The sequence below is a fragment of the Rhea americana genome, unplaced genomic scaffold (genome assembly GCF_003343005.1).
Source record: "Rhea americana isolate MKP2758 unplaced genomic scaffold, rheAme1 scaffold_26, whole genome shotgun sequence".
Classification (NCBI taxonomy): domain Eukaryota; kingdom Metazoa; phylum Chordata; class Aves; order Rheiformes; family Rheidae; genus Rhea; species Rhea americana.
In genome coordinates this window covers 3,146,103-3,159,682 of record NW_028186379.1, presented here as the reverse complement: position 1 = coordinate 3,159,682, position 13,580 = coordinate 3,146,103, and the positions used below count along the sequence as shown (strand labels likewise).

The 13,580-nt window shown below is 36.4% G+C and overlaps 1 long non-coding RNA gene across 2 annotated transcripts; it reads left to right on the top strand.

Annotated features, from left to right (window-relative positions):
- Window positions 1-1,078: 1,078 nt before the first annotated feature.
- On the top strand, window positions 1,079-6,716 carry LOC146594389 (uncharacterized). 2 transcript variants are annotated; one of them, XR_014896194.1, is made up of 3 exons: window positions 1,079-1,136; window positions 4,530-4,605; window positions 5,997-6,716. It is a non-coding gene; the product is annotated as an uncharacterized LOC146594389 (long non-coding RNA). The 2 variants fall into 2 exon arrangements; XR_014896195.1 differs by lacking the exon at window positions 5,997-6,716 and adding an exon at window positions 5,286-5,716.
- The last annotated feature ends 6,864 nt before the right edge of the window (window positions 6,717-13,580 follow it).

Sequence of the window (13,580 nt, the reverse complement as noted above, 5' to 3'; positions counted from 1 at the left end):
TAGAATCAAAACTAGGCTATTGAGTATTCTGAGATTTGAAAGTCCAGCACTTGTTTCAAGATAAATTTGTGTAATACACCTGAGAGAGCTATTCATTGGTTATCATCTTTCTTTGGAGGCTGAACTGCATAGCTTTTCGGTAACTACTACTTAGGAATTAATACTTCAGTACATCATATTTTGGTGGGAGTCTGTGGAATATTTAGTTATAGTTAAAATACTTGCTTTTATTTTAGAGGTGAAAAAACCTGCAAAAGCCTTCAACTTGTCTTAAAGTTACATAAGGATGAATTTGACCTGAAATGTGAAATGTGAAACTGAATCACAACTACAAAAAAGGACCCAGAGTTGCTTTAGTCGAAATCTAAAATCAGACTTCTCTTGAAAGAAACTTGATTCCAGATGAAGGACTGTAAAGCATCTCTCCCTTCCAATGATGGTTTAGGTTGAGAGAAAGTGTGTTTTTCAGTGGGTTTTGGGTCTATCTTTAATAACTGATATTAAGCAAAGATTCTTGCACAAACTGCTAAACTTTCTTGACTGTTTCATTGACATCAAACTAGCAAACAAACCAGGAAAAATAGCTTTATCATCCAGCATTTTAGTCTTCAAAACACTGAAAAATACTTTAACTCAATGGATGATGGATGTGGCTGCTGCGTTAGTTTGGCCTTGACTGTAAGGTAAGCCAGTTATGCGTGTGGCTGTAGAATGTGAAAGGCTGTGAATCATCTGAAATAACAACTGAAGCAGCTTTTTTCTGCAGTGTGGTTTCTGTTACTCTTACAAGTTTATTTTAGATGAGAGTTCCTCTATCAGAGAAGGTTTTCTCAGTCTTTGCATTTGTATAAAGAAAAAAAAATCAGCATTTTACGTGTTTAAATGTTTTCTGAATGTTAGCTATTTACCTATCACACAGGACAATATTTCAGAGCATTTTTATTTTCTTCGAAAAACTCTGCAAAATTGAAGTGTAATGTCAGTTATTGCTGGTTGTGCATGCCGAGCAATATTGTTCTGTTGCCTGGTAACTGGTGAGAGGGAGGCACTTTGGAAACACTGATAGAAAAAGAGAAAGAGAAAGCTTGACTGCACACACTTGAGCAGAAGACTTTTAAAACTGGAGTGTGTTCCAGGTAGGTTTGAAGAGGTATTTTTTCATATAAATCCCCACCAAGTTGTTTTCGTGWGTTCGAATTTCATAGTCAAGCTTATTTTTTCAAAGTGTGTTTAAAATTTGCATACAGTAGAAACAAGAATGTTCACTTTTCCTAACATACATTCTCAAAGAATGTATAGAAGGTGTGTTTTTAGAATAATGTAGTAATAGTGCTGTAACAAAACAAATATGCAGAAGTATTTTGAACTGATACCCTTAAAACTTAACATCTTGATGAGGACCGAGACTGTATTTTTCAAAGCTCAAAGGGGTTGACTGTTCCTGGATTACTGAAGTGCTGTGTCTTGTGATAAAAAATTAATAAACAATAGATTTGCTGAGTTAAACAAACAAGCGTGAAAGAAAAACACAGAAATGTATTTTAGCAGGAATTTGGTCTGCACATAGCTTCCTGTTTTATATGCAGCAGAAAGCATAAAATTAAGGCCGGACGGATTAGCTCATATGAAAAGCGAACCAGTTTAACCTTTGGCCAAACTCAGGCAAACTGCTCGTGAAGCTTTTAACCAGCTTGGTTAACGTATTTTTCTCTGACGTCTCTCTGACTTCCTGATTCTGACCAATGTCAGAAGCAGAAAGCCTTTGTGCTCGCTCCTTCTAACTGTTCAGCYGGCAGGAAGTACCGAACTCTTGCTAGACACTTTATTGCTGCAGAAGTTACAACATTGTTTTGAGGAGCAGAAAAGTTCATGTAGTTCAAACACAATTGGAGATCGTCTTCAAATTTCAAGGTGGTATTTTGAATGGAACTGAATTCAACTTTTATTTTTCCTATCAGCTGATTAAGAAGCTTTGGAAACTTTGCTGGTTTTCCCTGCAGAGTAATGTTTTACTTGACGCTGAATACAGATAGACTACAAGAAAGGAGTGACATGTCTTTAGATGCTGATCATTTCATTGATTATTTTGTACAAGAAAAAATTAAGTTCAGAGATCAACTGCTTAGCAATAACCTTCCGTGGAGTTCTGCTGATGGCAGAGAGTTCACGTGCAGTATGAAGCATGCGTGTAGAAGATGATACCCTTCAAATCAGGGCATTAGCTTTTCACTTTTCCAGAAAAACTTGAATATCACAAAAACGAAAGCACACAAGCACTAGACAATTCTTCATTAGGATTTCACTAAATAGTATTCCTTGTTTACTTATATAGGTAACGTATAAATAGAAGGACCAAAAATGAATTTTGCTGTAAAAGGAAGTCTTGGAATTTTTGCCAGAATCATTAATATAAGTTATTTGATGCAAATCTGAAAGAGGCTGAAAGAAGAGCACAGACTAAAATGGTGCTGTGGTTATGCTGCTATAATCATGTCACTTGTTAACAAAYTAATTCCTCCCAGCAGAGTAAGCTCTTAACCCAACACATCGTAATGGAAACAAGTAGCATTGGAGATGGCTGTGAGGGCCAGATATGGTAAGACTTTCCCAGCAGGCCTCCTAAAAAAGTGTATCCTTTTYCCCTTCTGTTCTTGGTACATCATAGAAAGAACTGGTAACTGACCACAAAACCTTATTTTTTATGAATTTCTCTTTATGATCTTACACAGGAGAAATATAGCACTGATGAGGGTAGACAGGCATTCTGTGGAGGAAGAATAAAAAGTAAATCTTAGCCATGTCTCACATTAAATAGTTGACTTAAAGTGTTATCAGGTAAAAAAAACAACATTCAGCTGCCGCACTGCAAGACAGCTTATGGTAACCCATCTAACACAGTGCTGAGATATCTTGATGTTCTTTTTCAAGAAGCTGGCAAGTTAGGTGTCTGGCCATTTGCCGTGTTTTAAAAAATGCTCCCTTGATAAGATGTGTTGGGCTATGCAAGAACTAGCCTTGGTGCAAGTGCTTGCCTGAACTCAAGCTAGGGATTTTATGCTCCCTTCTTGTGTGGATGGGAGGGCGGTTTAGCTGTATGTAGTGGGGCAGGTYTGGGGTCACTCTCAAGCGCTAGTACTTCATATATTTTCAATTTGAGCACCCCACAACACTGCAGAAATACACAATATCAATTAGAAATACCTTATGCTTATCAGAAGTAATTTCATACCATTTTCATGGGGTTAGACTGAAATTTGATACAGTAAGTGTTCATTGAATATAAACTTGGATACTTCAAATAATTTGAAAAACAATTATTGCATAAAGCATTTGTGCATATAATATGATCTCATGGAGCATTCAGTCATTCAAAGTACTGAATATTCTGCGTTCATCAAACAGAATACTTATGGACAGATTTAGCTTTACACAAATAAGTGGTCCAATTGACCTCAGTGAGGCCACTCATGGACTTAAATGTCAACATGTATCTAAGTGCTTTCCTGGATCAGGGCCAGAACATTCTGTGTTTTGTGAAACAAGGCCCTGAAGTCTTGTTGCAAATGGCTGTAGTTTGCAAGAGTCCCAGAAAAATGAGAAAAAAATAAAACAGGGCAGTACCAAATTCTGTCATACTTTGTTCATTTATTTGAGGAGTGTAGTTTAAAGTTAATGATTAGCATTACTGCAGAGAAGACTGTTACTGTACAGAGACAGCAATACTAGGGAATGGGAAGGAAATATGAGGTATTTAAAACATGAAATAGGCCTGGAAAGCAGAGAGAATTCAATTGAGATCATAAGTATTGTGTTAGCAACTTGGAGTTTGTGGGTCTTCGGCACTTGACTTGCTGTTGGAGGCTGTTTTGTGCATTACTGCTTCTAGAGTGCCAGCAGTGGAGAGTGCCCACAGTGATGAGGGTTGTATAAAAATGAACGTAGCTTCAAAATCAGCTTGTCTGAAAGATGTAGAGCATTCCTGATCCTTAGCATCCTCAGTGAAGGAATGCCCTCTGAGTGAAGGGTCTCAAGACTATGGGCTGCACTCCGCAAGCATCAGCGTAACTGATTGCTCTTTGGCTACATACAAAAATGGAAAGATCTGAATACATGCGGTCCTCTACTTACATTGATCAAAGTGAATATAACGTGAGCCCAAGCAYGTCACCGTGACAATCAGAATTCCTTTCAGGGTAGCTAATGTAGCTGCTGTCCTGCAGGGCAGATCCTCASCTGGTGTAACCAATCTGACTTCATCCTTGTGTATATGGATGAAGAAGCTTTAATTTTTGTGTTAAGCTCTGAACTGCTGTCTTTTTACAGGAGAAAAAAAATGTAATTCATTCTTTTTAGTTGATACATGATAAAGAGTACCCTGAGACCCCCAGGTAATAGCATGACATACAGATATTTAGGCAATTTCTGCAAGTTTTTATTAAGTCGTAGCTCAAAGGATATAAAATATTTAATGTCAAGCTGCACCCTGGCACTTTTTGCCCCTCTGAGACTAAATGTTCTTTCTTTTGTAGTATACAGACCTTCTGCCAGTCTGACAACTGAGGAACATATCTATCACTTTATCTAGCACTAATCCTTCAGGCTAAGGTAAGGCACAAGGGAGGCCATAACTGATTAYGGTATGAATTTGAAAGAAAAGCAGCTATGTATGTAGAATAGTATATTTTAATTACTTGGGCAGAATTGTCATGTTCAAATTGTTGAAATAAAGTGTAAAAACAAGATGAAAGCTTTGCTCTCCCTGACAGATATTTCAGAAAAATTTGTTGCTAGTGAACTGGAAGGCCAGTCCTTTATCTACCAGGATAAGAGAAAATTAATATGCATTTGTATAGCTTATGTTATTACTGTTTAAATTTATAAATGTATTAGGTAATTTAAGGAAAAATAGCCAACACGAAACAGCCATAATGCCTTAGGATAAAGATTTTTGCTGAATTCATGTTGGGTTCCCATTGGATTTGTAAGTCTTTCACATATTAAAATCTTTAATTGATTAAAAAAATAGAAATTCAAGTAAAGTACCCATTTATGGAACTTACAAGAGTAATTTCTGGCCACTTTTCTCCCTTTTTTGGTGGGGAGGGGCATCTCATGTTTATAGTAACAATCTGTATTGTATATATTTGTGAGATGTTTCCCATGTTACGTATTGAGGAACAATGCTGTATATCATTTTTCAGCTTTACTTGGTCCTTTCACATAATTTATCTGAGCTGGAAACATCAATTTCATCTGCTCCATGTAACTTCATCTATTTTTTCCAGGGTAAAACCTTGTGTTTTATTGGGAAAAAAAAACAAAGGAAACTCACCACAGAATGTGGAAACAAAAGAAATAGTCATGAACATGTGTGTGTGTGCATAATCATCATCCAGAGACCATGCTGATAAACGATGTGAAACAAAGCATTATTAATAATTCAACGAGCTACATAGAAAATAAAGGCAAAGAAACTGTTTTCTTCTTGTTGAATAGTATTTAAAAATTTTTAAGAAGTACCTCCTCAATCAGCAGTRATGAATAAGATTGATAGAATTGAAAGTTCTGAGATGATTGGTCAGAAAAAGAGCCGAACTTTTTAAAAGAATTGGGATAAACACATCTGTATTTCCAAATATTTAGGGAGCCTTTGTGTCACTTTAGAGGACATGAAGTTAAGTAAATCAGTCCCTGATTTTCATTGCCTGTCTTATGTTAAAATGATGTACTTAATGAAGATTAATCAAGATAATTTTTCTTTCATTAGCACAATCGCCCTTTGCACCTGTACAGAATAATTTATGTAAAATGACTAGTGTTATTGCAGTGACTCTTATTCAAGACTTCAGTGTATGAGATGCCTTAAAATAATTAAAACAAATTAAAATATAGAGATAGAGGCTGATAGAAATCAGTGAAGCTTGCCGATATACACTGACTAATCCTTTGGGCTCACACAGTGCTTCACTGCTCTTTGTCCTAAATTCCTGTCATAGGCACCAGAAGATGTTTTTCCAGAGAAGAAAGATGATCGAGTGTTTATAAAGGGAGACAGGTTTTTTGGAGGTCTCAGATCAATTTTCAACAGACAAACATCTCCTGAATCGCCCAGAGAATGTCTATGCAGTCTTTTGCAAGCAGATGCAAGCTCACAGTTTGTGTTCCACGCCTGGCTATGTGCCAACTCTGAAAGCTGGCATATATTTATACAATGTCAGTAGTAGTGAGCCTTGATCTTGACTGGGGCCTTCGGTCTTTTCGCCAATAACTGTAACGCCAATTCGACTAGCATTAACTAATTCAAGAATGATTAAACCCAGTAAATCTGATGTTACTTTTCATAAAATAAAAATTTCTGGTCTGTTTCTTGCACTTAAGAATACAAATTTTAAATGCAGCAAAGACCTAACATCCTTTTTCCCCAGAAAGTGACCTTATTAAGCACTTAAATTACAGATAACAAAAAGTCAAGAGGCATGTATTTAGAAGTTACTGCTTTTGCCAGACAATATGCATATGAAAGCATAGTGATGTTAACAATGTAGTTTGAAGGAGAAAATCCCTTCTTCATTGTCTATTACTGTTCTGTGTCTGTTCTTTGTCTATTACTTCCTCATTGTATCTGAAGATACGTAACTCTTGCATTCACAATCATTTCATGAGATCACTCTAGTTTTCTTTTCTCGTGTACAGTTACACCCTTTAACATCTAAGTAAATACCTGAATTTCATTGTAAAAATGTGTCTTGAGGCATTCTTTACAATAATTTATTAACGTCTTGWTTTTTTTTCTATTTCCATCTTCTCTGCAGTTTTCCAGTTCTAATGGTTATGAGTTCTCTTTCTCCTGCCTTGGCTGTCCATTTACCAGTTCCAACTTGGTTTTATCTCTCTCTCCAATTCCTATWTGTCCTTTATCTCACAGTTCATTCCTTTCTTTTTGCCTGTCTCTCACACATGTAGTGCTAGGGAATATGACGATAGTAACATTTCAGTTTGTGATAGATAAATGTTAATATTTTTCATCATTCACATCTTTTTGTCCTATGTTTTCCCTTTTCATTCATTCTGCCATCCATTCACTTCACCTATATAATATTCTCCTAACTTTTCTGGGATTTATTCCTTCCATCCATCCTTGGAGAGTGATTTAGGATTTAAAATTTAGTAGTGTTTTGTTTTCTTGTTTTTTGTTTTTTGTTTTTTTAATCTTGGATGGACAAATAAGCAATTTGTACAATGAGTTGAAGGGAAGGGAGATGTGTAGATCCTCTCTTCCCTTTCATCCTCTAACAGAAAGGAGAAGCTTGCTGCGAGAATGAAGGATAGAATCTTTTTCTGTATGAACAGGAGGAGTTAGAGAGCTGTCGGCTGGAACAGCTTTGCTTTCCCAACCTTCTGATACATTTAATTGCAGGCAAAAAGGTAAGAGAACTAGATATTCGTCAAGTAGCTCTCAGTCTTATTATTGTCTCACTTCAGATTCCCACTCTTGGTTACTCTTCTTCCAGTACTTTGGCACAGCAAAGAACAGAAGTGGGGAATCTCCCTATTGCTTTCTGGCAGAAGGAAAGTGGTGCTTTCCCTTTAGTTCAGTTGCTGTTTACTCAGAAAACAAATTTCCAGTACATTAACAAGAATTTCATCTGTGGTGTAGTGGTACTGGTTTAGTATTGCCATCTCTCAGATACAGTGAGATTTTATGTATGTGTACGTATATGTTTATCTGATAAATCCAGCAAATACTGTAAAAGTTACATTAACAGTCAGGATTCTGATTTTCACAGATGTTTTATGCAAAATATAAATGTTTCACAGAAATTAAGAGCATTTTCTGCCTACTGCACTGCTATCAGTTTGTGATAATTGTACCACAGATGCTTAAAATGCCTGAGTTACATAGTAGTTGAGGTCTTCTGAACAGATGTTTCAGCCATAATGCTATTTCTAGTAAAGAAGTTTTGAATATGCATGTGAAAGCATCTATAAATACTRTAACTTATTAGCATTCTTATAGCTAAAAATAAAGGAAACTAATGCAACTGTTGATTTGTGCTCAGAAGTTGAAATATAAAGTAACAAATTAAATAGTGGATTTGACTTCAGTTAAGACCTGTGCTGACTAGTGCAGCGTATCCATGCCTGCTGTCCCATGGGCAAGTTATGATATGAACTCTAAGAATGTAAGCAATCCCATATAAATTAATGAGGTTATAGAACTACACTACAAATTTCAGTATAGGGCACTGTCTCATTGACTGTCATGCTACTATAATCTTACTAACCTCCATGTTAAACAGCAAAAGACACTATGTTCCATCATATTTTAGTACCTTTCTTTTTAAGTGTTTCAAACAGTTTGTGCTGTGTGATTTTCCCACATAATTAAATGAAAATACATTTTGGTCTTTGGGCATGACAAGTTTAATAAACCTCTGTTCTCCTTCTACGTCTTTCGTAGGCATATACTAAGCTTACTATATTCTTGTAATTCAGAAAAGCTATGAGGCTAAAGTGAGCAAAGAGGATTTTGACTATTATTCATTAAAAGAAGTTCATTCTTCTTTTAAACATTATCTTTTCCTCTTTCTATGGTATTGTGTGTCAGCTTTCTAACGAGATGAATCGACACCAGCATGTAGTTAACTGTTTATCAGCAGATGTWTGTTTGTGTTAACTTTCCTATTATGTCTTCAGAGTAAAGGCGTTAAGCACTGTAATTCCTACTAAGCATGTGTAGACCCAGTGTTTACTATCATGGACATAATAAAATGAACAAAATTTTAGAAAGAACTCATTTGACAAAAATCAACTTGTTTTATTTACCTGCTCTTATAACATATGAGATTTTCTTCAAAGCAGTGAGTGTTTAATATTCTACTGTAAGGAGAATTTGCAAAACATATCATCTTGAATTAACAAACTGAAAGCTTTATTTTTTTTTCTGTGTAAGCATTTAACAAAAGACGTTGATCAGTATTAACATTTTGGCAAGTTTGCAGGAGCAAAGTTTAAGAAGGTATAAAAAGTTATAGGCAATTTTTATTTGCATGCTCTTGCAATAATGAAGATAGATTCCTCAAATTACAGAAATACTTTATGTTCCAGAAGCCAAATGCCTCTGTATATATCCAATAGTTACTAACAAATGTAAGGAGGGACAAAATGAAATCCAATACTTTGCAGAATTCTGGCTCTCAGCCCATTCTGTAACTCTGTAACTTCTCCTTAGAGGGCAGAGTACAACATGAGGAGGTAGCAAACACTGCTTGTCTGCTCCTTTTAATGATGCATCAGAAACATTTCAAGAATAGGTTTATTGTTTCAGTCTCAGTTGAAATGCTCATTATGCAAGTCCTATTCACATTATCTGTCTTTCACAGTAGAAGAAAATACAAATTTTGCTCCATTGAAATCCTTACCCAGTATAACCCCAGACATTAGTGTTACAAAATTCTAAAGTTTTTTTTTTCCAAAATGTGATATTAAAATCAAAAAGACTTGATTTTCAGGTTTTTGAAAGTGGTAAACAAACAGCATGCTGTTAAAATATAATAAATTCACTTTCCTTGATCAGATAACTTAAGGATTTCAAACACAGTTACTCAAAATTAGTTCCTAGGTCAAGACTTTCAAAAGAGACTTAATTTTTTGTGTTCAAACAAAGGCCTTGAAGGAGTCTGATTTCTACAAAGTCCTTTATATCTGCTCTTTAAACTTGCCATTAAAATGTCTAGTTCAATATTTTAAAAGGCAAGGATAAAATACAATTATTCAATTTTGAAAAATCTTGACCTTTCAGTAGTTCTTTTAAATATCAAAATAAATAGTCTGATTTTCAAAGYAACGTGACCTAAGGCTACACTGCAAACAACTAACCACATGGTATGATAGTCTAATAGCAACCAGTTTAGAGAAGAAGTTTTGAATAATCCTYATCTGGATAGTAACCCCTCCTAGATTCAAAAGTCTGTAGGGGAAGACACTTGTTCTGAAGTGTTAAACTCTTATTAATCCTCAACTGTCAAATTTAGTAGGCAGTTAGCCAGACTAATCGGCATGATAGGTAGATAGATAGTAAACATGCCTTAAACTGCATTTAGTAGGCTAGAAACAGTTGATCTGCTTAATCCAAAAAGAAAAACCCTCACCATATTTACTGCTAGTACAATGAACTTTCCAAAATTATAAACATAATTAATTTCAAGTACAGAATGTTAACAAATATTTTCCAGTAAGCAAATTTGTCAATTTAGCCTATGTTTGCCTACCTACATTTTTACTGTATTTAGTACACATTCATTCATATTCCCCCACTTGTACAATATGCTCTTTTTATGTGCATGTAACACACCTGCACTTTACAGATGTTGTATACAATAATACATTATTTATAGCTAAGCTTTGCTTTGGATTAATTATGAATTAGGTTCTGACTTTAATGGGACTACTTAAGCATGTACTCTTAATTATAAACAAGTACAATAAACAAGTATGTGCAAGACTGTGACCTGAAAAATCAAGTAAGGCAATTTAAAAAATTATCACTGGATTTGTAGAGATCCTTGTAATAATGAAAAAACATACTGCAAGCACAGATGACAGTAAAGCCATATTTAAATAAGCTAATTGCTAATAAGAGTTCTTCATGTTTGGAATAACAAAATGTAGTTAGGATATTGGTAATAATCTGGTATTTGGTTTATATAAATACTGGTCATTTAATTACTAGTTAGAGGTTTAAACACACTGTGTTTTGTAGTAGGTTTTTACTGCTGTTTACACTATTTGAATTAGAAAAGTCCGATGGATAATATTAGCTTAGCTGTGGAACTCTAGTAGTTAGCAGGATTTTATGAAAAATAGCTAATGTGTGCACATAACAGCAAGTTCTCACAGTTAAATATTGTCACAAGGCATCTTACCATTCCATTAYAATCCTTAGTTCATTTAACAATTAAAAGAATAAAGTCTGCTAAGGCCACTATTGAATAATAATAAGAAAGTTTCTTCACCTATAGATTTTCCCCAAATTGTGGCAAAGTATATGGTTACATTACATAACACAAAATGCTTTGGAAATTTGAGCTCACTAGAATGAGTAAGATGTTTATAGACTAGTTCAGTTTTGATGGCCATTTCTCACACTTTGGTTTACACGGAATTCTTCATTTTGGAAACTGAGGTAGTTCTTAGTTTAATTCAAAATGCCCCTGAATAAACACTTTACTAAGGTAAGGACATGGGGTAAAACAGAATGGGGTAATAATAAAAATCAGGGAATGAAGAGTCATGGAAGAAATGTCAGAAATGGAGAAAAAAATATTTGCTACTTCTATCAGCCTGTACAACCTTTCTAGTTTTAGTATCTGATACACATATCTTTATCAGTACTTAAACATCTATGAGGTAGAATAAGCGTAATGCCAGTACTGTTATATTGACCTGCAGATTTAAGATGAGTTTCAGAAGTTATTTTTTCATATGAAATCATCACTTTTATGGACAGAAGGCTTTAGGAGACATATATCTACAGCTTTGCACTTAAAAAAGTCCACAATGTTTGTGGTTCTTGATATCCTTAATTAAAGAACTGCCAAGACTAAAGTTAACTGACTTCTTTTGTTCAGTGGAGTTATCCTGTTTCTATACATGTTGGACAAATGAGTACAGTGGGAAAGATTTTTTTTTTTCCTTGAGAAAGGATTCTTCAAATCTTGCTAAAGGCTTGAAAATTGGTGATTTAGTAATGTGCATCTTAAGTAGCTAAATGGCTGAAAACATGTATCTTCTTCCTTGCAATGCTCTGTGACAAATGATTCTAATAACGTGTTTTACCTGTTGCTTGTAAATCTTACCCTCCGGAAGAAATAGTGATGATGCTAATCACAAAAGACTCTAGCAGGGATGGTTTGTGATGTGCGTATCTGCAGATACAGTACTAGAAGTTCATTTAGCAGTAAAGACTGCCTTTTCCTACTTAAATGGTCAGGCAAAAGCAGATATTCAGATGAGGACAAATAGTAAAATGACTGTATCTCCAGCTCATCACAAACATGAACTTTGGCTATTTCAGATTTTAATATTAATGTCCTTCACAGTTTACAGTCCAGATCCTCTGAATAAGTTTGCATTCACTTTATCAATGTTAATAATTTGACTACCATTAGGCATCATATGCATGCGTGATGTAGCTATGCCAGCTTCTGAACTTCCTTGACCCTGATTGACCCTGATAAGTGATACTGAGTAAGAAAGATCCTATAAATAGGATCAGATGTTCCTCCAAGCTGGATCATACTTCATGGTCCCTTTTCCTGTGGTTACAAACAACATTGTCAGAACTTGCAGGCAATATATTGCCTTCAAGTCATGGACAGGAGATTAATGATTTATAATACCCTATTATTAAGCACCTTAAGCAGATTTGTTCTTTGGGAGTGGTGAGGCACTCTTATGATACCAAAAGCAGGTCAAGCAAAGGCCTGTGGGTCTCTATCCAATAGTTAGCCCTCTCACCTCAGGAGTGTTTGGTCCCTTCCTTGCTGCCAAGACAATTATTTAATAACAATCGTGAACAGATTACCACTCAAATGTGGTCTCACCAAAAATACTCTGCAGGTCGGTGGCTCTCTACTGGTAGTGGGGACAGGGATTTCAGTCCCTTCAGTATGAAAAGGAGATAGCAGTGAGGGCTCTCACACCCCAAGTGGTCCCATCACTGAACAGCTGCAGAAGGAGGCATCACAGTTATAACTCCCGGTGGGTCACAGCAGAGGTGTGAGCGTCTTCTCAGCTCCCAGAAGGAGGAGGTGCTTTCCTTCACGGYGAAGGGCTGTGCTGAAGCACTCCTCCTCTGCAGTCCTTGGAAAGGCGCTGGAGCTGGGGAACCACATTTAAAGTGCACTCTTCCCCACAGCGTTTCCACTGCATGACTCTGTGTGTCAGCACATCAAAGGGAGGGTATGTACCATCTTATTTTAAGCATCTAAGATAGGTGTCTTATCCCTGGTACAGTCGGTGATCTCCAGAAAGCAATTTGGAGAACCTAAATTAGAAGTGTAGTGCTTCCACTGGCCTGTATTAAGCACCTCAGCTGAACGCCTGAAGTCAGATGGCACGTTGTCCTAGGTGTCTCCTTGCTCCGGGCTGTGCTTCTGACGCCTGTTTCTCTGATTCCTCTTTTTGCCCATGCCCAATATAGAGCCCCACCAACCGACTCAAGTGTCTGATTTTCACTTGGAGGGCCAACTGCCTCATTGGTGGCATTTAATTTTCCTTTATTCAACCTAATCATAAAACATGACGCTGCTGCAAAATCCAACTGATTTGGAAGTAGATGATACAAGCGCATCTCCTTAAAGTGCTCCCCACACACTAACTGGCTACTGCTTGTCTTACAGCCACATTTCGAGGGTAAACAAGTGTGAAGGGGGTATGTAACTGGCACACCGGTTGTGCTTGCGTTGCTGCGGGCGTGCTTTCTTGCGGCTGGCCGGTTTCTGCGTTCGTCAAGCCCGTATTAGCGCAGCCCCTCCTCGGCCTGTCCTTCCCTCGTCACCTCAGGGACCCGCCTGCCC